Consider the following 22,374-nt stretch of genomic DNA (forward strand, 5'->3'; position numbering starts at 1 on the left):
TCCCTGGTGGCTCAGCTGGTAAAGAATCTGCCTGCTGTGCAGGAGACCCTGGGTCTGGAAGATCCCCTGGAGAAGGGAATGGCTACCCACTCCAGTATTCTTGCCTGGAAAATTCCATGAACAGAGGAGCCGGCAGGCTACAGTCCATGGAGTCCCAGAGCCAGACATGACTGAGTTAACTAACACTTTTCAGGAATGTGTCCAGGGGTCGGGTTGGAGGGTGGCTTAGGCATTTTGACTCCCCACCACTACCCCGGGTGCTGTGTGCAGGGGGCATGTGCAGTACCCTGCTTTGACTCCAGCCTCCTCAGAAATGGCAGCTGGGGCTATGGTCTCTTTGTATCTTTTGGGCCCAGAAGTTGCCCCAGCTCCATGCAGGCAGTTCTTTTTAGTCCTATACAGTTTCTTTACATTTTGTAGCTCGAGGAGAGATGTGTCCAGGTGCAGGCTTTGCAGCAAAGGGCCCCGGGTCCCAGGCCTGTCTCAGACTCAGGTATTGAGTGGGGTGTGGGATCAATCTTCAGACACCCCCAAGGGAACCGGTTAATCGCACACCGCAAGAAGTGATAAATGGTACCCATCTCCCTAGGGAATGATTTGCTTAAAACATGCACTAATAAGAAGAGCCTATGTGACTCTTCAGAGTGCCTGCGTGGCTGGTGAGGGGCAACCAGGGGGTTGGGGGGTGGAATGTGTGTCTCTCGCCATCTGGGGGTGGGGCAGGCATTTCATCGTGCCTGTGTGACCACGTCTGACTTTTCATGCAATTCTCAGCTTTCCTGAAGGGCTTGCCTAGGGAAGCCAGGAGTGATGGCTATTATCCGTGCTTTGTTTATTACATTCTAAGATTTACAACTTCCTCGCTTTCAGTGAGGATGTGGAGACGCTCTCTGCAGCCTCTTGCAGCTCTTGACTGTTCTTTTCCTGAAAGCCTACGGACCTCCAACTGGGACTTTCTTTTTAGCTGCAAGTTGGGGTCTGGAGCGTCAGGTCAACCTGGGGAAAGACAGCCGAGAAGGCTCAGCGCATCTCCTCACGCAGGGCCGGCCGGCTGTGGGGATCCTCTGGGTCTGACTTCTGTGTGAGGAAGAGTTTGGGGTGAATCTGAGGATGGATGGTTTCCAGGTCTGCAGGTGCATCAGGGCTGGCGTAATTCTTCTTCCAGAGACTGGGAGCAGTTCTTCACCTTTGGTGACAGGGAGAGAGACGGAGTTGTTAGTGAGAGAGGAGGTGGACTGGAACTTGCCCCTGGAGGAGGGAAGACAGCCCCAGAGAGCTTCTCACCCGTGTGAAGCTGTGTCTCCAAAGCCTTTCCATCCGCCCACATGCGCTTGCAGGCAACGCTGTGGGTGATTCCGGGGCTCATTTGTCTGCTCTGTCTGTGTTCATGTGTCTCTGGCAGGTCCAACCCAGGAGGCTGGGGCCAGGTTTGAAGTCTTTTACTTTCCCTCCAAAGTGGGAATGGATGGATGGATGGATGGATGGATGGATAGTTGGATGGATGGATGGTGTTAGGTGCCGTAGGTACCATAGGTAAGTGTCAGCACTTACCTAGGCCACTGGAATTGTTGGGGTTGCTTGCTCCCTGAAGACTCCCCATTGTCCAACCTCATGGTTTCCTTGTCACCCGTTCTCTGCTCTCATTGGGGTCACACTTGGCACCCTTTGAAGCCCAGATTCCAGCCATCTGCCCCCAAGATGGAGATGCATCAGTGATGGGAGAGCCTACACAGCAAGGGGAGACCCTTGGGGAGAGTCTTGTGTAAGACCCAGCCAATTAAAGTAAATGCAGATACTGCAAAACCACTCACCAGCTCTCACTGGATAACAGAACCACTGACTGCACTCAAATGGATCCTGGGCATTGGGGAAGTGGTGAGTGGGGCACAGATGATGTCATGTCACCAGGAGAAGGCCACATACTGCACACCTGCTGCTGGTTCGGATTTCGTCTCAACACACCTCAGAATTACCCTCTTTATGCTGGTCTTCTCTTAGAGACAAGAGCGACGTGGAGATCCCCTGGTCTCCCAGCTGAGTACCTTTCCTAGCCTCAGATCCTTGGATGCCTGGCCCTTTCCTGGAGATTCGCTGCTTGTTCTCATCCCTACAGAGTGCTCTTCTGCAGACCACAGGACTTAATTGCCAACGATCGATATTCTTTCCGCCCTCATTTCCTCTTCCAGGTTGCAACATGATTGTTTATTGTTGTTGTTGTTTTTGCTCCTTTCTCAGATTGAAGGGTTTGATATTTTTTATATTTGCTTTTTCTAACAAAATGGTCTAGGTTTTCTTACCATTCTGCCCCCCGCCTTCCAATTTTCCTTGATGATTCAGTCAACAAAAGAAGGATGAAATTGGGCCAAGGGAAGCAGACTCTGTTAGTTCCAACACGTGGAATTTTGGAACGCTTGTTCAGGGTTCACCTGGTTTGAAGGGCAACAGGATCTTATTTTATTGTCTCCCCAAAATGCCTTACACGTGGTTCTCCAGGAACCACTTGGTGTATATTGACTAATAAAAATCACAAAAAAAAGAAAGAAAAGCAAAGCCATGGATTCAGAGCATTGTTGCAGTAATAGATTTTGGCTGGACTAAGGGGTTGCCCAGGTAGCTGGTTGAACATTATTTCTGGGTGTGTGTGAGGGTGTTTCAGGAGAAGATTAGCATTTGAATTAGTGCAGTGCATAAAGCAGAGGGCCTTCCCTAACGTGTGTGTGGGGACGGCTCGTCCAGTCCTCAGGGCCTAGAAGAACAAAAAGATGGAGGAAGGGCAGATTCACTCTCTTCTTGAGCTGGATGTCCATCTTCCTCTGCCCTTGGACATCGGAGCTCCTGGTTCTCGGGCCTTCAGACTCTGGTACTTAACCCATTGGCTTCCGTGCTTCTTGGGCCTTTGAACTCAGAAGATATCTCACCTCTGGCTTTTGGGGTTCCCTGGCTCGCACACAACAGATGGTGGGACTTCTCAGTTTCCATAACTGTGTGAGCCAGTTCCTGTAACATGTCTCCCCAGATATCTCTCTGTATCCCCTCCTGGTTCCATTTGTCTCGAGAGCCCCGACCAACAGCCTGCAGAACAAATACACGTTTGAGGCCCTGCTCCTTGCCGCATCTCTGCTCTGTGTCTCTGCTGGGTGTTCTGAGTCAGGCCTCACCTGGTGAATGGTTGTGTTTAGAATCTCAGTGTCACAGGGACGACTCACTGTCTGTTAGGCCAGGCTTTAAGGCTCCATTGGTCCTCATCCTTTTCAGTTTGGCTCCCGATCTCAGCCCTGCCTTGGAGAAGAATCCTCGTTCTGAACAGCTCTTGGCCTCTTCCTCCACCCCTCGTCCTTTGCTTCACATCAGGTAATGGTCTTGTTGGTCCTCTGCCCTGATGGAATTACCTGTATGGCTCTTGTCCTCTCTCAATTAGAAGCATGAAAAGGCTTAACTCCCCAGGACGTTAATTCACTTCTTTTCTTAAATGGCATGTTCAGTCCAGGCTTTTCCAACAGTAGAGCTCTCTGGGCAAAGTCTTTGCTTTGTGGCCACTTTCCTATTTGCTGAGATGCTCTTTGTATTAATTTCACTGGTCCAGGAGTTAAATATTGTAATCATCAATCAGTTCAATCGCTCGATCATGTCCAACTCTTTGTGACCCCGTGGACTACAGCACGCCAGGCTTCTCTGTCCTTCACTAACTCCCAGAGCTTGCTCAAACACCATTGAGTCAGTGATGCCATCAAACCATCTCATCCTCTGTCGTCCCTTTCTTCTCTTGCCTTCAATCTTTCCCAGCATCAGGGTCTTTCCTAATGAGTCAGTTCTTCGCATCGGGTGGCCAAAATATTGGAGCTTCAGCTTTAGCATCAGTCCTTTCAAGGAATATTCAGGACTGATTTCCTTTAGGATTGACTGGTTTGATCTCTTTGCAGTCCAAGGGACTCTCAAGAGTCTTTTCCTCCATCACAGTTCAAAAGCATCAATTCTTCAGCACTCAGTCTTCTTTATGGCCCAACTCTCACATCCATACATGACTACTTGAAAAACCATAGCTTTGACCAGGCGGACCTTTGTCAGCAAAGTAACGTCTCTGCTTTTTAATATGCTATCTAGGTTGGTCATAGCTTTTCTTCCAAGGAGCAAGTGTCTTTTAATTTCATGGCTGCAGTAACCAGCTGTAGTGATTTTGGAGCCCAAGCAAATAAAGTCTGTCACCGTTTCCATTGTTTCCCCATCTATTTGCCATAAAGTGATGGGACCGGATGCCATGGTTGTAATCATATTTGCTTACTACTGCAGATCACTTACTAGGGGCACTGGGTCTGCATTTTTGGAGTCATGCTACGGATCATTAACCTTAAGATTTAAAATTCTTGCCACAACTTCTGAAGTTTGAGGCATCGAGGTAGAGACGTGATGGATTTATTCTCTGTAGCATAGAGGATGTCTTCTTTTCCTTTTTGCTTTGCCCCATTCTACTACATAGTTAGCAGTTTTGACTTCAGTTAGAGAACAAAAAAATGAAGAGACTTGCCTTTGGACACTAAGTATAAGCAACATCCTCAAACAGCACTATGTTACTTCCATTTTTGTCTTTTAGAAAGACATAATACTTGTATTAGATTTGAGTTTTCCATGGAATCTTCCCAAGACCTCAGCCTTCTGGTGCAGGAGTCTTTCTCATCTTCCCCTTCCAGTTATTAAAACCAAGCCACGCACCTCTCATGGGTAGGAGACCATCGTCTGGGTAGGACAGAGGTCAGACATTCTTGTCTGCGTTTCTCAGGAGCTTGTATTCCCAGCCCCAGTGCCTCACTGTCTGAGGACTATTGTTCTGTATCCCACAGGCTAAAATTATTTTTCTTTTCCGCAGCTCATTTTTTGAAGTTATATGACAGGTGCTTTCTGTGGGTAAAAAGACTACGTGTGTCTCAGAGACCAGAACGGTTGTTTGTTGTGGTTTCATATTTATTGAAAGTGCTTGTCTATGAGTGCATTTATTTACTGGAGGCCAGACAGGAAGAGCCACATGTTTTCAAAATTATTTTGTGGATGCACATCCCTTTTTATTTACAGGAAGCCTTATCACCGTTCCGTGTGCCACGGAGATGAAATTGATGCACCCGGAATGTGCATTGTATTGTTAGCCTGCATGTGAGGGCTCAGCTGTGGTGACAACTGTGGATTCTCCCTTTTAACTGTTCATCCTCTCTCCTTCCTTTAGCATCGTCTGTGTCAACATCTGCTGCATGAACAAGCTGTGGAGCTGCATTCCCGAGTGGTTTGCACTTGAACTTGCTGGTCCCCAAGTCCTGAGAGGAGCCAGCACTTCCTTCATTTTTCCTGCTATGTCTTGGATACCAGGCAGGCTGAGGAGATTTCGTTTGTCCAAACAAGATGGGGAAAAATTTAGTGACCTGACGTGTCTTACTTTATAGCAGAAACTTCTCTTTAAATCTGATGAAAGACAGAGATGAGGCTCCCTGGGCCTGGAGTTTGTTTATCCCTTGTAACTCCTGATGAAAGTCTCTTTTAAAATAGGTAGTAATTATGAAAGAGTAGATCTGTTGCTTGTTTTTTTTCCCTGCCACTCTTGTTGTATTTTAGTCCTTTTGGATATATATATATGTATACATATACATATGTATATATTATAAATAGAATTTTCATGCACAGAAAGGTGAAAAGAATGGATATTTGCTACTTCATTTAAAGGTCTAGAAGAGAATCTCTTTGATGGCATAAAAATGCAGCAGTTATAATTCTCTGAGTCTTATTAATGAGTTAGAATGGACTGAAAACGCAATAAAATTTAAACCATATGCTCAAGGAGTTATTCAAGTGATCTTTCCTAGTGTTTTTTTCTTAAAATTTTGATTTCTCTTAAATATCATATAGAAGCACAACTTCATTCTCTTAATGTTTTATTTCAGTTGGATCTGCAAAGCCCTTCCTTTCCTGGTCACTATTTTTAGTTGTCACTCTGAACCTTGAGCTGCCTGCAGTGTGGGAGATGCAGGTTTGATCCCTGGGTCGGGAAGATCCCCTGGAGAAGGAAATGGTAACCCACTCCAGTATTCTTGCCTGGGAAATCCCATGGACGGAGGAGCCCGGTGGGCTGTAGTTCATGGGGCTGCAAAGAGTTGGACACGACTGAGCGACAAACAGTTTGTGAACCTTGATGTTTCACCTTCAGGTCAGAAGTCTAAGGATGTTGCTTTTTGAGGTGGTGAAAGGTGGTGTGCGGAGTGCTCTTCTCTGTTTTTGTTTTGCTTTCTTTTCTAAAAAGGAAAAAAGGATCAAAAGGAAACTGGCAACTACCGTTGAGCATTTTGGGGACAGTGAAAACCTGCTTCGTCCATTTCATTTGTAGGGGGAAGCACGGTAGGAGTGAGTACACCCGGGAACACCTTCAGTTCCTCCAGGAAACGAGGCAGTGATGCTGGATTCCAGGCAGAATTGAAGAAGGCGGGCGTTGCTCTGCCTCCTTCCCACCTTATCTTTTTCTCATTTCCTCTACTCTTTCCTCTTCTTCCTCACTGTTTTTTTTCCTCTTTAATCTTTCCCTTTGGTTTTGAGTCATTTCCTTTTACTCCTTTTATACAGTTTCTCACAGCAGATGAGAAAACAGTGACACCCTTCAGAGAGATCTGCTTTGTTAAAGACTGGAAGACACAGCCAAAGGAATTAACCTTTAACAGTGAAATTTTGGCTGGAGCAGGAAGGATATTTATGAACAGAAAGTCTTCTTGGGTATTCTGTGTTTATAACGATCTATTCAGTATTTATGGAATGGAGATGATGGACGTCCAGTCTGAGCCAGGTGTTGCTGTCAGACAGACAGATGGATAAATGGTGTCTGGTGTTTTGAGGGCTCTGTCTTGGAGGAAAAGGGACAGACAAGCATAGAATTTAGTGGTTCCAATATAATAGTGTAATTGCCTTCCTGGAGACATGAACCATGACTGTGCTCATACAGTCGGGCATGAGAAGGACCATGGACATCGCCATTTCCCTGGTCTCTGAGACTTTGAGGAAGAGAATATGCTAGTTGAGTTAATATGAGAGTTCTGAAATGAAACCACCTTGGAACTGCATGGCTACAGTTTAGTTTGAAGTAGCTTTGGTTCTGCTGTTTTTATTGTGGCTGAAGTATGGGCATCGGCCTCCTGTCTCTGGTTACCTTACTGGCTTCCATGTTGGCCTTGCCTTTCCCATCTGTGAGATGCTTAGCACCAAAATATGGGTAAGAAAGGAGGCAGAATAGAGGAACTTGCCTTTAAGTTTGCAAAGTTTCATTGCCTAGTAATGTCAACACATGTTTTTAGACAGGAGATCGCCCCAAGTTCTTTTCCTGACTTGCCTTAAGCCATTATAACAATCGCATTTGCATTGTTTGAAGTCATAAAAAGAAAGAAAGAAAGAAAGAAAAAGAAAAGAGTTCCCAGTCTTTTTAATGTAAAAACCATAAGGCATGCCTTGACAACGGCTGAAAATTGTATTGCTAATTTATTTTTATTGTTAGTATAACTTTGAATTGCCTTCCTTATCTTTGTGCCTGATTCTAGTTTTCTGGGCTGAAGTTAACAATGTTTTGAAAGTCAATTCAGGGGGGAACAAATGATGTAGTCATAATAGCAGATAGAGGCCTGCTGTTGGCATTTGGTGAATGTCAAATACTAATTTTAACAATAATAAATTTGGAGAAGGAACGAAAAGTTCCCGGCTAGTGAAAGGAAGTGGTTCCATGTGAAGAGTCTCTTGTTATTTGTCGATACCAGTGTTCATTCATTTCCATGGCAGATAGGAAAATATGGCCTGTTCGCCTTAATTATCTTCTTCATTCAGCCTGCTAATTTTTGAGGAAACTCAGGTTTTTCAAGTAGGGAAAGTAGCCAAGATAAAAATTCTTTTTCTCTTTGTGATCAAGGCCCTTTGCAGAAACATCCGTGCCAATAATTAATTACTGAGCCCTTTGGAGTTAGAACTCTTGGTTCTCGTTGAGCTGGTTTTTAGTCTAACCTTCCCTCTGCCTTTCAGATGCTCCATGTGCTGTGGTTTGACTTTGATGTCCTTTGAGAATTCTGTGACTTCTTCCAAGATTACACGATACACCCTTAACTTACTCCTGTTGGATTAATGGAGGGAAAGAGCTCTGGAGTGGGACCATTCCAACAGCCAGTGTCCCCAGTTCAGCCTAAGACACCTCACCTTTTCTAGGATAGGTTGTTTCAATCTGATTTTTAAAGTGTTATATCTCATTTTAGCTTTGAAGACACTCTTTAATGAAGTAATTTCATTTTTTTTCATTTTTTAATTTAATTTATTTTTTAAAATTTTATTTTATTTTTAAACTTTACATAATTGTATTAGCTTTGCCAAATATCAAAATGAATCCGCCACAGGTATACATGTGTTCCCCATCCTGAGCCCTCCTCCCTCCTCCCTCCCCATACCATCCCTCTGGGTCGTCCCAGTGCACTAGCCCCAAGCATCCAGTATTGTGCATTGAACCTGGACTGGCAACTCGTTTCATACATGATATTTTACATGTTTCAATGCCATTCTCCCAAATCTTCCCACCCTCTCCCTCTCCCACAGAGTCCATAAGACTGTTCTATACATCAGTGTCTCTTTTGCTGTCTCGTACACAGGGTTATTGTTACCATCTTTCTAAATTCCATATATATGCGTTAGTATACTGTATTGGTGTTTTTCTTTCTGGCTTACTTCACTCTGTGTAATAGGCTCCAGTTTCACTTTACAATATTGTATTGGTTCTGCCATATATCGAAATGAATCCGCCACAGGCATACAAGTGTTCAAAGCCATTGTCAGGAGTGGAAGGGTTAGAGGAAGGCATTGGACGGTCAGTGGCATCTTCCTTTATTTCCTGTGTGTGTGTGTGAAACGTTTTCTGTGAAACTTGCATGGTGCCCTTGTAGGAACTGGTGGCAGCTGCCCATCACATCTGGATGAGAGGCTCCTGGGCAGCCTTGGCCTCTGGTGTCCAGTGGCCTCAGCCTCTGCTGTCCACTTGGAGCCTCTGGATAGTTCTGTAGAGGGGAAATCGCAGAGCTCCTGACTCTTTCCAGATTTGGTTGGAGAAGAGGGTTAGGCAGCACTCAAGTGGTTTGGATTTTTCATGAGGAAAACAAAGTGAAAGGTTTTTCTGATGTCGGACATTGTGTTTTGGCCTGTGGGCTGGATTCTGTTTTTCTCTTTTACCTTTTGTTTTCATTCTTTTGTACTATTTTTAAGGACAGCAGTGAGTAGTACCCCTGGACTTTTTCTCCCAGTGAAAAACATCCAGTGTGACTATGTGGAAATGGGGTGTGTCAGAGTCGTTCTCAACAGTGGTGCTGTCCCTTTGGGCTCTGTAGTCATGGCAGGTTTCTTAACCTCTCTGTGCTCCAGTCCCTTCATCTGTATAATGGAGACAGTGATCTTTTTGGATGTTGCATTGATTAACTGAGATCATTCTTGTCAAACACTTAAAATAGTCTCTGCTATATAGTAAGCAGTTCATGGCTCTTACTGTATGAATATACACTAATTCTGTTCAGTTCAGTTCAGTTCAGTTGCTCAGTCATGTCTGACTCTTTGAGACCCCATGGACTGCAGCACGCCAGGCTTCCTTGTCCATCACCAGCTCCCAGAGTTTACCCAAACTCATGTCCATTGAGTCAGTGGTGCCATCCAACCATCTCATCCTTTGTCGTCCCCTTCTCCTCCTGCCTTCAATCTTTCCCAGCATCAGGGTCTTTGCAAATGAGTCAGCTCTTCGCATCAGGTGGGCAAAGTATTGGAGTTTCAGCTACAACATCAGTCCTTCCAATGAACACTCAGGACTGATCTCCTTTATAATGGACTGGTTGGATCTCCTTGCAGTCCAAGGGACCCTCAAGAGTCTTCTCCAACACCACAGTTCAAAAGCATCAATTCTTTGGCTCTCAGCTTTCTTTATGGTCCAACTCTCACATCCATACATGACCACTGGGAAAACCATAGCCTTGACTAGACAGACCTTTTTTGGCAAAGTAGTGTCTCTGCTCTTTAATATGCTGTCTAATTCTGTTAGGTCGTGTTATTACGTGATGAGAGATTCTAGTTTCTTGGTACATTGATATGGTCATAGAAACTTGGGACAGATGTCTACTTAGTGCAGTGTTCAATGACTGTTGGCCATTACTTGATCATTTGGAACTGAGAAGAAGGCCAGTCTATCAACTTATTTGTTTCATCAAAGCCCAGTTTGCCACACTAATTTGTAGTGCACAGAGCCCCCCCAAAGCTGAGTGAGCAGAGCTTAAATGACCTTCTGGGATTCTGTGGTCACCTTAAGTAGCTGCTCTGGTGTTGGGAATACGAAGGAATGTAAAGGATCCTTTGTAAACCATTAGAGGAGGGATGCATGGCTGTTACCCAGGTCCTCCACTAACCACCTTGGGTCAGGACAGCTGTTCATTCTTTCATTTGCTTATTTAACTCACTTCATTTGTTTATCTTATTTGTTTCTTTGGCCACTTCTTGGGGCATGTGGGATCTTAGTACTTCAACAAGGATCGAACCTGTGCCTCCTGAATTAGAGCATGGAGGCTTAACCACTGAACCACCAGGGAAATCCCATAACTCACTCCATTTGCAAAAAATGCTAAGATACTTTAAAGTAAAATGAAGATATATTATTGCAGCATTATTGATAATAACCAAGACATGGAAACAAGCTAAGCATCCACCAATGTACAAATGGATAAAGAAGATATAGTATAGATATAATGGAATATTATTCAGTCATGCGAAAAAAGGAAAGGAAATCCTGTCATTTGTAACAACATGAATGGACCTAGAGGGTGTTATGCTAAGTGAAATAAATCAGACAAAGAAAGACCAATGCTGTATGATATCATCATTTACATGTGGAACTTAAAAAAAGCTGAACTTGTAGAAGCAGAGAGTAGGACAGCAGTTATCAGGGATGGGGTGAGGGATGGGGAAATTGGGGAGATGTTGATCAAAGGGTGCAGACTTGCAGTTCAAAGATGAATAATTTCCAAGGACCTAATGCATAGCATGGTGACTATAGTTAACATACTCTGTTATTAATATATACTTGAAAGTTGCTAAGAGACTGGATGGTAAATGTTCTTGCCACGAGAAAGAAGTGGTAATTATGTGAGGCAGTGGAGGTGTTAGCTAACACTGTAGTGGTAATCACAGTGCGGTATGTAAGTATATCAGAGCGGCATGATGTACACCATCAGATCAGATCAGATCAGTCGCTCAGTTGTGTCCGACTCTTTGCGACCCTATGAATCGCAGCACGCCAGGCCTCCCTGTCCATCACCAACTCCCAGAGTTCACCCAGACTCACGACCATCGAGTCAGTTTTGCCATCCAGCCATCTCATCCTCTGTCTGTTTTGCCATCCAGCCATCTCATCCTCTGTCGTCCCCTTCTCCTCCTGCCCCCAACCCCTCCCAGCATCAGGGTCTTTTCCAATGAGTCAACTCTTCGCATGAGGTGGCCAAAGTACTGGAGTTTCAGCTTTAGTATCATTCCTTCCAAAGAAATCCCAGGGCTGATCTCCTTCAGAATGGACTGGTTGGATCTCCTTGTAGTCCAAGGGACCCTCAAGAGTCTTCTCCAACACCACAGTTCAAAAGCATCAATTCTTCGGTGCTCAGCCTTCTTCACAGTCCAACTCTCACATCCATACATGACCACAGGAAAAACCATAGCTTTGACTAGATGGACCTTTGTTGGCAAAGTAATGTTTCTGCTTTTGAATATGCTATCTAGGTTGGTCATAACTTTCCTTCCAAGGAGTAAGCATCTTTTAATTTCATGGCTGCAGTCACCATCTGTAGTGATTTTGGAGCCCAGAAAAATAAAGTCTGACACTGTTTCCCCATCTATTTCCCATGAAGTGGTAGGACTGGATGGCATGATCTTCATTTTCTGAATGTTGAACTTTAAGCCAACTTTTTCACTCTCCACTTTCACTTTCATAAACTTATGCAATGTTATATGTCCATTTAAAAAATAGATATCTTGACATTCTAACCCTAACAATTCTTAGTATGGATTACGTGTTACTCCCATAGGAGGAAAGGGAGGAAGGAGGTAGGAGAGAAGGAAAGATGGAAGGAAATTTCCTCATATAACCAAAATGATATGATCACAAATAATACAATTAATGCTTTTTTAATATCCTCTAATACCAGTTCCTGTTCAGTCTCCCCCCGTGAAGTCAGGTCATACAATGAATTGACTTTATATTGCTATAGTTGCTTCCTTGGAGGAAGGAGAAAGCAGGACTAACTGAATGATCCCTAAGGCATGTTGCTTTATGTTTAATACATTAAGGGAGCTGCTCTGATTTTGCTCATTTAGCTCTTGTTCTTGGAGCAGGCAGATTCAAAGTTTAGAGACTGTGACTCTATAGCAGGATGAGATGAAAATTTGGAAATGACTTAGTTCATGGGATCAGTTGAGACAGGTTGGTATTGCCTCACCCTTGCCTTGACCTGTAGGTCAAGCTGTAGGTTGGACAAACAGCATTGTTACTGGTTAGATAAATTGTACACTTACCAGAGAGAAAGAGGCAGTCAACTCATTTTAAACCCAGTTTGGGGTTTAACCTTGCATTTTATATGCTCCATAAATGTTTCCAATGCCATTTAGAGCTAGCTGAAGTCTTTGAGAGTCTTTTTGATATTGTGGTGTTTTTCTGTGTGTTTTTAAATTTGAAGTATAGTTGATGTTTCCAGGTGGCACAGTGGTAAAGAATCTGCCTGCCAGTGCAGGAGATGTGCATTAGATCCATGGGTCAGAAAGATCCCTGGAGGAGGAAATGGCAACCCATTCTGGTATTCTTGCCTGGAAAATTCCATGGACAGAGGAGCCTGTCGGGCTACAGTCCACGGGGTCACAAAAAGTCTGGTATGACTGAGCACACATACACTCATGCACAGATTTCACAAATCTCAAACACTTTTACCCATGTAATGACCACCTAGATCAAGAGGTAGAACATTTCCATCACTGAAGTCTCCCGGGTCCCCTTTCTCCAGTTGGAACAACATCCCCCTGCCCAGAGGTAATCACTGTTCTGACCTCTGTCACCATAAATTAGTTTTGCCTGATCTAAATTCCATATAAATGGAGTAATACTTAGATTTTGTGGGATTCATTTATGTTGTTGCATATGTAAATTGTTCATTTTTTCCTGTTGTTGTGTAGTAGTTGTAGACTCCATTGTATGAAATTTAGATATCCATTATACACTTGGTAGATATTTGTTTATAGTTTGGGGCCAGTATGAATGCAGCAGCTAAAGATGCTCTTGTGTGTCTTTGGTGGATGGAATATGAGTTATTGATTAAGGTTAACAGACTGTTTCTAGGATTGAAGTTTACATTCAAGAGCATGGGGAGGATATCATTCTGTCCATGCCAAATGGTTTTAAAATATATTGAAGGCATCTTACAGTAGTACAGTTGGCCCTTGAACAACATGGATTTGAACTGTGTGGCTCCACTTATATGCAGTTGTTTTTCAGTAGGAAATACTATAGTACTATATCACATGTGGTTAGTTGATCCTTGGGATGCAGAACTGTGGGTATGGAAGGACCACTCTAAATTATACTTGGATTATTGACTTCAGGAGGGCTGGTACCCCAGCCACCACATTGTTCAAGGGTCAACTGTGTATCAAACAAAGAAATGAATTTAGTCTGGTATACTTGTATTTAGCAAACTGCGCTGGTACAAAAGCAAATCTTTGCTTTTGTGCTCCTTGACTATGATAAATAACCTAAGCTGGAGGGCCAATTTCCTGAAAGCCAAGATTCTCATGTGAAACTATGTTGTTTCCTCATGCCTTCTCTAAAAGGAGTGGGAAAAAGACCTTTTCATTAATTCTGCAAATAGGCATCATTTTCTAATTTTAGATTCTCACTGTGAAAAAGAGTCATGAATTACTAAAAACTCTGAGAATATAAACTTGTTTGGGGGGGGGGGTCCCCTGCATTGGAATGAATAAAGGCTTTAAATATTCATTTGTGTTTTTCTTTCCATGTCATTTTGGGTATTGTGAGGAAAAAAATATTTGCTGCTGATTTAGAACTGCTGAATACTCTTATAAAAATTTAATTCCTCCTGTATTAACTAGGCTTTCAAGGCTTTTTTAGAGAGCCTGTTGCTAGCCTTTAGAGAGCCTCTAATAGGTTGCTAGCAGGAAAACCTGTTAGCCTAGAGACGTGATGGATGGAAGTAGAATAGGAAAACTACCACTGGCCATCATCAGGGGATATTGCATTGATTTACATTTTAATAGTGTCTGTGTTTAATGAAACTGAAGAATTAGGTTAGCATTCCCTTTAACAAGAATGGGAAAAATTCTAGTGATGGATGCCATATCCATATGTTTAAGGCATCACACCTCTTTATAGCCAGCTAACACTATTTTTAACAAGCTGACAGAAGGGGTCTGGTGGTATGAACCAGCATTACAGATGTGCAGTCCTGTCCTGGGAATCTTCCCTATACATAACACCTGCCCAGGTAATGAAATGACATCTGTATAAGGTTATCACTGAAACTGTGTATAACGCCAAAACATCAGAAGCCACCCAGTGTCATCAGTCATAAGGAAGTGGTTGAAGCGTGGTGTATGTGTACAGTGCAGTTGTTAAAAGAGAGTGAGGAAGGTCCGTGTTCTGATGTGGAATGACATCCAGGTCCATTGCCAAGTGCAGAAAGCAAGGTGGAGGACAGTGTAGAGAGTATGGTACTTTTATGTAAGAAAGACTGGGATATGAAGATTTGTAGGTGAATTTGCTAATATCTGCATAAAGAAACACTGGATGGATAAACAGGAAACATACATATGTGTTCCTGGAGCAGGCAGAGCAGAGCAGAGTGATCAGGCTCCTGTATGTATTTTTTTTAATATTACATTGACATTTTGAAGGATGCAGAAAAACAAACCAGCGAAAGTGCATCTGTCCCAGCATGCCCTTTGACATGGAACCGGACCATGAGTAGGTGACAGAAGGTAAAGCTGGTTGAATGCGTTGTGAGAAGGTGAGGCTACCCACTCTGTTTCATTTCTCAGAAGCTAAGTCAGTGCATTCAGTGCTTATTGAGCCAATCAGCCAATCTGCCATGTCAGGCACTATTTTAGGTGTCAGCAGGCACCTTAAGGTCCAAGCTTCTACAAAGCCTGCATTTTCAAAAGAAGAGACAGACAAGCAGCTGATGAGTGAGGGAGAGAAGCCTCCTGCTGCTGGGGTCCAGGGGAGGAAGTAAAAGGAGCCCATGCTGAGGTCAGAAGGGAGGGTCATTGCTGATCTTCATCCGTCTTCATGGTGCCTTCATGAACAGTATTCTTGCACATGGGATAATAAAGTAGGGTCAGTTCTCAATTCTGATCTTTTGCTATAGCAGTCAAGATTTCATTTTACTGTAAGATCAATATCACTGAAGTTTCAAACAGAGACATAAAGACATCAGAGCAGTCACTGTACCCCAGTTTACTGCTGTGTTGGCAGGAGACCTGAATTTATTGGAATAAATAAAAAGTGGATTTGACCATCATGGTTTGTTTTCACAACAGTGGGGCTGTAGTGGGGATAATTATCTATATGATTTGTGAGTATAACCATAGGTTATTAGGCAAGATATTTCTATGACAAGTCTGTTATTTGTTTTTTCCATCCATAAAATGGTTAAATATAAATTGTCCCTTTACTGTAACATACTAACTATAGAAAGTCTAAGCACACACAACACACCATGTACCCTTCACATTCTATATTCATTGTCTGAAATTTCCATGCAGATAGTTCCACACTGGATAATACAGACGTGTGGAACATTTACTTCCTGTGTTTATTCTATTTGTTTTTGTTTTTTTTCTTATTCTGGTCTCTTTATTGGCAGATTTCTCTTTCATAGTTTCTGAATCAGATGAAAGATTAATATGGTTATTTTTTAAAGTTTCTATGATGAAATGACTTTTTGAAAGAGATTTTTCTCTGTTTCTTTGGGTTCAAGTCAACTTTGGTGAAACATGAGGAACAGAGATCAAAGGCATAGGAAACATCTGATGGTCAGAGTGTTTCTTGCATCTCCAGTTCTATGACTTGAGTCTTGCTCAGATACAAAGGAGTAACGACACAGACTGGCTGCCAGACTTGGGAGTCTGAAATTTTCCTGGCAACCGAAGTCCAAAATATAGATGTATCTGGAGCCAGCATGTTCACAAACAATCCTAGGCTTGTGAGTGAAGTACAGAAGCACCTGCAATCAGAATTTGTTTTAAGGTTTGAAAAATGCAGAATAATAAGATCTTTATTAATCATGATAAAGTCCATTCTGTGGAATAGTTAATGAAATGCCCAGAGGTTCCAGGATCCACAGCCATCCTGGGAAATGCACAGCAAGGTGAGGATGGAAGCTTGCTATTGTAACTCCCTCTGCTTTATTGATGAAGAGATTTGGGCCATCTTTGAGGTTGGATGCTTCAGAACTTTGTCAGATCTGTTCTCTTGGAATCCATCTCCGGGTGAATTCAGGAGGACGTGATCTTTGCTTCCTGGTAGATAAAGAAGAGGAGAGGCTGTGACTGCACGAGGCCTTCCACTCTGCCACCTGCCTTACAGAACGTTCGCCGGCATCACTGGACCTGGCTGGGGAGGTCGCTAAAGCTGGTCCCGTGATGGCGGGAGTGTCCACACTCTCCATCACTGACAGTGAGGCCACAGCCTTGTAAACTGTGATTGATGTGCATCAAGCAGCTGTGCTTAGGGACAACGCGAGGAATGTAGGAACCATGAGGATACACACTCGGTGCTCGCTGAGTTGTGTTTTATTTCTGAATTCATTTTTACAAAATTATTTTTATTTTTAAATTTTTATTGGGGGTATAGCTGATTTACAGTGTTGTGTTAGTTTCAGGTATACAGCAAAGTAGATCAGTTATACATATGTGTGCGTGAGTGCTCAGTCACTTCATTCATGTCTGACTCTTTGTGACCCTATAGACTGTAGCCTACTTGGCTTCTCTGTCTATGGGATTCTCCAGGCAAGAATACTGGAGTGGGTTGCTGTGCCCTCCTCCAGGGAATCTTTGCAACCCAGGGATCAAACCCAGGTCTTTTACATCTCCTGCATTAGCAGGCAGCTTCTTTACCACTAACCCCACCTGGGAAGCCCCACATATACATATATTCACTCTTTTTTAGATTCTTTTCCCATATAGGTCATTACAGAGTATTGAGTAGAGTTCCTTGTGCTATACAGTAGGTCCTTAATATACCAGTTTTATGTATGTGAAAGTGAAAGTGTTAGTTGCTCTGTTGTGTCCAACTCTTTGTGAGCCCATGACCTGTAGCCCACCATAGTGTATATATATCAACCCCAATCTCCCAGTTTATTCCTCCCCCATCAACTTTCCCCTTGGCAACAATAGGTTTGTTTTCTATGTCTATAACTCTACTGAATTCAAAGAGGAAATAAGAGAGACACAGATGCAAAGGTGAGACATTTGGGTGATGGGGAATTTCAACCAAGGTGGGCTGTTTCTCTAATGCCTTTTGCTCTTTGGGATAACGAGAGATGTTTTTAACAATTCCATTCACCATTGCAACAAAAAGAATAAAATACTTAGGAATATATCTGCCTTAAGAAACAAAAGACCTATATATAGAAAACTATAAAACACTGGTGAAAGAAATCAAAGAGGACACAAATAGATGGAGAAATATACCATGTTCATGGATCGGAAGAATCAATATAGTGAAAATGAGTGTGCTACCAGAGCAATTTATAGATTCAATGCAATCCCTATCAAGCTACCAATGGTATTTTTCAGAGAAATAGAACAAATAATTTCACAATTTGTATGGAAATATAAAAAACCTCAAATAACCAAAGCGATCTTGAGAAAGAAGAATGGAACTGGAGGAATCAACCTGCCTGACTTCAGTCTCTACTACAAAGCCATAGTCATCAAGTCAGTATGGTACTGGCACAAAGACAGAAATATAGGTCAATGGAACAAAATAGAAAGCCCAGAGATAAATCCACACACCTATGGACACCTTATCTTTGACAAAGGAGGCAAGAATATACAATGGAGAAAAGACAATCTCTTTAACAAGTGGTGCTGGGAAAACTGGTCAACCACTTGTAAAAGAATGAATCTAGAACACTTTCTAACACCATACACAAAAATAAACTCAAAATGGATTAAAGATCTAAGTGTAAGACCAGAAACTATTAAACTCCTAGAGGAAAACATAGACAAAACTCTCTCTGACATAAACCACAGCAGGATCCTCTATGACCCATGTCCCAGAATATTGGAAATAAAAGCAAAAATAAATGGGACTTAATTAAAATTAAAAGCTTCTGTACAACAAAGAAAACTATAAGCAAGGTGAAAAGACAGCCTTCAGAATGGGAGAAAATAATAGCAAATGAAGCAACAAACAAAGAATTAATGTCAAAAATGTACAAGCAACTCCTGTGGCTCAATTCCAGAAAAATAAAAGACCCAATGAAAAAGTGGACCAAATAACTAAACAGACATTTCTCCAAAGAAGACATACAGATGGCTAACAAACACATGAAAAGATGCTCAAAATCACTCATTATCAGAGAAATCCAAGTCAAAACCACAATGAGGTACCATTCACACCAGTCAGAATGGCTACTATCCAAAAGTCTACAAGCAATAAATGCTGGAAAGGGTGTGGAGAAAAGAGAACCCTCTTACACTGTTGGTGAGAATGCAAACCAGTACAGCCACTATGGAGAACAGTGTGGAGATTCCTTAAAAAACTGGAAATAAAACTGCCATATGACCCAGCAATCCCGCTGCTGGGCATACACACCGAGGAAACCAGAATTGAAAGAGACACCCTAATACTGCAGTACTGTTTATAATAGCCAGGACATGGAAGCAACCTAGATGTCCATCAGCAGATGAATGGATAAGAAAGCTGGGGTACATATACACAATGGAATGTTACTCAGCCGTTAAAAAGAGTACATTTAAATCAGTTCTAATGAGGGGGGTGAAACTGGAGCTTATTATACAGAGTGAAGTAAGCCAGAAAGAAAAACACCAATACAGTATACTAACACATATATATGGAATTTAGAAAGAAGGTAATGATAACCCTTTATGCGAGACAGCAAAAGAGACACAGATGTACAGAACAGTCTTTTGGACTCTGTGGGAGAGAGCGAGGGTGGGATGATATGGGAGAATGGCATTGAAACATGTAAAATATCATATGTGAAACAAATCGCCAGTCCAGGTTTGAGGCACGATACAGGGTGCTCGGGGCTGGTGCAATGGGATGACTCAGAGGGATGGGATGGGGAGGAAGGTGGGAGGGGGTTTCAGGATGGGGAACACATGTACACTCATGGTGGATTCAAGTCTAGGTATGGCAAAACCAATACAATATTGTAAAATAAATAAATTAATTAAAAAAAATAAAGTAAGCATACCACCAAAGCAGTGCACCAGCTTAGGAATCTTTCACAACTAGTTTTAGGCCTTCTTCCTCTACAGTTGTAGTTGATATATACTCCTAATAGCAGATTAGTGGTGCTGAGAGGAGACTATATTGTTTTACCAACATATCTTTGGAGGCAGAAGTTTGTTGCTTGTCACAGAAACTGAAGCCTGCTTCTCCTGGGACCCCCTCCATCTCCTGTGTACACAGTAGATGCTGTGTTCTGGTGTCCATTTCCCCTGAATATTCCTGTCCAACATTTCTTACATCTTGTGCACAAATCAAGATCCTTAGCTTTTTTGTGAGTCAGTGAAAGAAGATGAATGTGTGTTCACAGTGGTCTTAGTGTTTTGGCCAAGCCCCACCTCTGTTAATTTCATGAAAAATAAATGATTCTTTTGTGGACATGTTTTCCTGAAGGGACAGTTTGTATTTCTGGCCAGTTAAGAGTTTTTAAAACTACTGATAAGCTTTTGGCCATATTTGTGAACATCTCAAGGCAACCTGGAAGGATGGGTATAAAGTGTAATAGTATCAAAGACAACAGAATAAAGTTGACATTTGTGTATTTTATTGGCACTCACTAAGATTTCTTTGTCATATGTATAACGAGAAAGGAGAGACATCAAAGGACAGATGAAACAGGCTCACTGGGCTGATTTGATCCAGGGAGCTTTTATGTATTTATAACCGGTTAAGATAAGGGGGTCTTCTCATGTTGCTGAGATAATGCAGAGGGAAGCACTTAACAGCAGCATGGATAGGACCATTCTGAAGGGCTGGGAAGAAAAAAGGAGCATGATTCTAGAGAAGGTGCATCTCTTGGCAAAATTCTGTTGAGCAAACTGTGGCTGCAGTTTGTCTTGGGACCAAACTTATTTCCTGACTCATAGAGTTAGGGAATGAAAATAAACTCTTAAGAGTTGGTATATAGGCTTCCCGGGTGGAGCACAGTGGTATAGAATCTACTTGCCAATGCAGGAGATGTAGAAGTTGTGAGTTTGATCCCTGGGTCAGGAAGATCCCCTGAAGAAAGAAATGGCAACCCACTCCAATTTTCTTGCTGGGACAATCCCATGGACAGAAGAGCCTGACAGGCTGCAATCAATGGGGTTGCAAAAAGTTGGACACAATTGAGTGACTGAGCATGCATGTATGCATGCATGCACACACACACACACATATATAAATGTGTCACGTATTGGTGCTTATGAGTGTTTTTTAGTAAATTTGATCATTTGCTTATATTCAGAAGTTGACCTTTTTAAGTAAACAAGGAGAATTCATTCCCCACCAGCACTTCTGTATCTTTATCAACCAATTTTCTCACATCTGTGGTTGCCACTGGTGTGTTTTCACTACCAAGTTGCTGGTGCTTTTTTCTCATCTGAGACTCAGAGGATGTGATATAAAATGCTGAGCTGGGTTCTGGGTTAAAATGTATCTCAAAACAGTAATAAAAAGTACCTGGCTGTTTGTCCTTTTTCTCAGGATCGTTGAATTTCTAAGTAAGAAATTAACCAGGATGATGGTGTGTCAACATGTAGCACAGGCCTTGGCAGATGGATGTTCAATAAAGTGTTCTTTTCCTTCACCAGCAGAAGTGCTTTTCAGCCTTCCCCCAGTACTCTCCAGAGTGGAGAGAAGCTCTCAGGCATCTCTGGGTGGTTCACGGACTGTCCTGAGGACACCGGTGCATCAGGAAGATGTGCCATCGTAATCTTGTGGCTTCTTCCACCCCCTGGCACCCACACTATAATTTGAGAAGTTTACTGTGAATGGCTAATGTCAGACAAGGCAGCAAGGAGTGATCAGTATAGACACTTCAGGTGTGTTTTGCCACATTTCAAGTTCTTTGAAATTTGGCCACTTAGAAATCGTTCGTAAGGCAGTTCTCCTCAGTAGAAGTCCAAGTACACACTTGCTTGCCAGTCATTCTGAGCATCCAGCAGGGGATAATCATTTCTAAACCCTGCATTTGTGTGTATGGCCATAAAGTAGAAATCCGGTGAGGACACAACCGTAAGTCCCTAGAATTCTGTGTATGTTAGTTATATGCAGAGCTTTAGTGGGGGATTTCTAATTGAAGGATAAGATAGCAGGGTGGCATTTCTTTACCGGTTCAGATAAACGAAAAGAAGAAACAAATCCTCCTCCTCACCTGGGCATTTCTGAGGCAGCCGCTTATTACAGACCATTCTCAATTATCCAGAGATTGGTGCAGATAGTTAAAATTCTCTGATAATCCTAAAATGTCACTTTGGTTGTTACTTTCGTGTTTCTATTGAATGCATCTTATTTCAAAAACAGCTTTTGACCCAAGGGGTAACATTTTGAGCAGCCACTAGTACACTACTCACATTGTCCCATTGAATCATCCCTTCAACCCTGCAGTGTGGGTGTTAGCCCACATCATAGATGAGGGGACCAGGGTTCTGGGAAGCTAAGTGCCAGGTCACCGGTGAATTAGGGGGCTGAGGAGTAATTTCACCTCCCCGACTCAAGGCATATTCTCTCAAACTATTGCCCGCTCCCTGGTAGAAATGGGGTAAAATGTCCTAAATGCTAGGAGGAGGCTGGAGAAAGGTTAAATAATCTTGAATCATCAAGTCCTGAGTAACCAAGAACTGATAAATAAATATTTGAGAGAGTTAGTTTCAGTTTCTTCATGTAAAAGTACTGATACAAATTGTAGAAAGCAAATTAGATCATGGATTAAAAATACTTTGATACGCACCAGCAGCAGTAAATATGCCCAGCAAGAGTGTTGGTTCCCTAAACCTCTGTCCATTGAGAAGAGTCTGTTTTTGGGACTGTTCAGTTCAGTCGCTCAGTCGTGTCTGACT

General features: G+C 42.6%; 1 protein-coding gene and 1 non-coding gene across 3 annotated transcripts in view; both read left to right on the forward strand.

Moving 5' to 3' along the window:
• CAMK1D (calcium/calmodulin dependent protein kinase ID) overlaps positions 1-22,374 on the forward strand; it is a 393,969-nt gene that overhangs the window by 64,999 nt on the left and 306,596 nt on the right. The window lies entirely within an intron of this gene.
• Positions 14,337-14,465, forward strand: LOC113903758. Its single transcript, XR_003514297.1, has one exon. It is a non-coding gene; the product is annotated as a U6atac minor spliceosomal RNA (small nuclear RNA).

The sequence above is a fragment of the Bos indicus x Bos taurus genome, chromosome 13, assembly GCF_003369695.1.
Source record: "Bos indicus x Bos taurus breed Angus x Brahman F1 hybrid chromosome 13, Bos_hybrid_MaternalHap_v2.0, whole genome shotgun sequence".
NCBI lineage: Eukaryota > Metazoa > Chordata > Mammalia > Artiodactyla > Bovidae > Bos > Bos indicus x Bos taurus.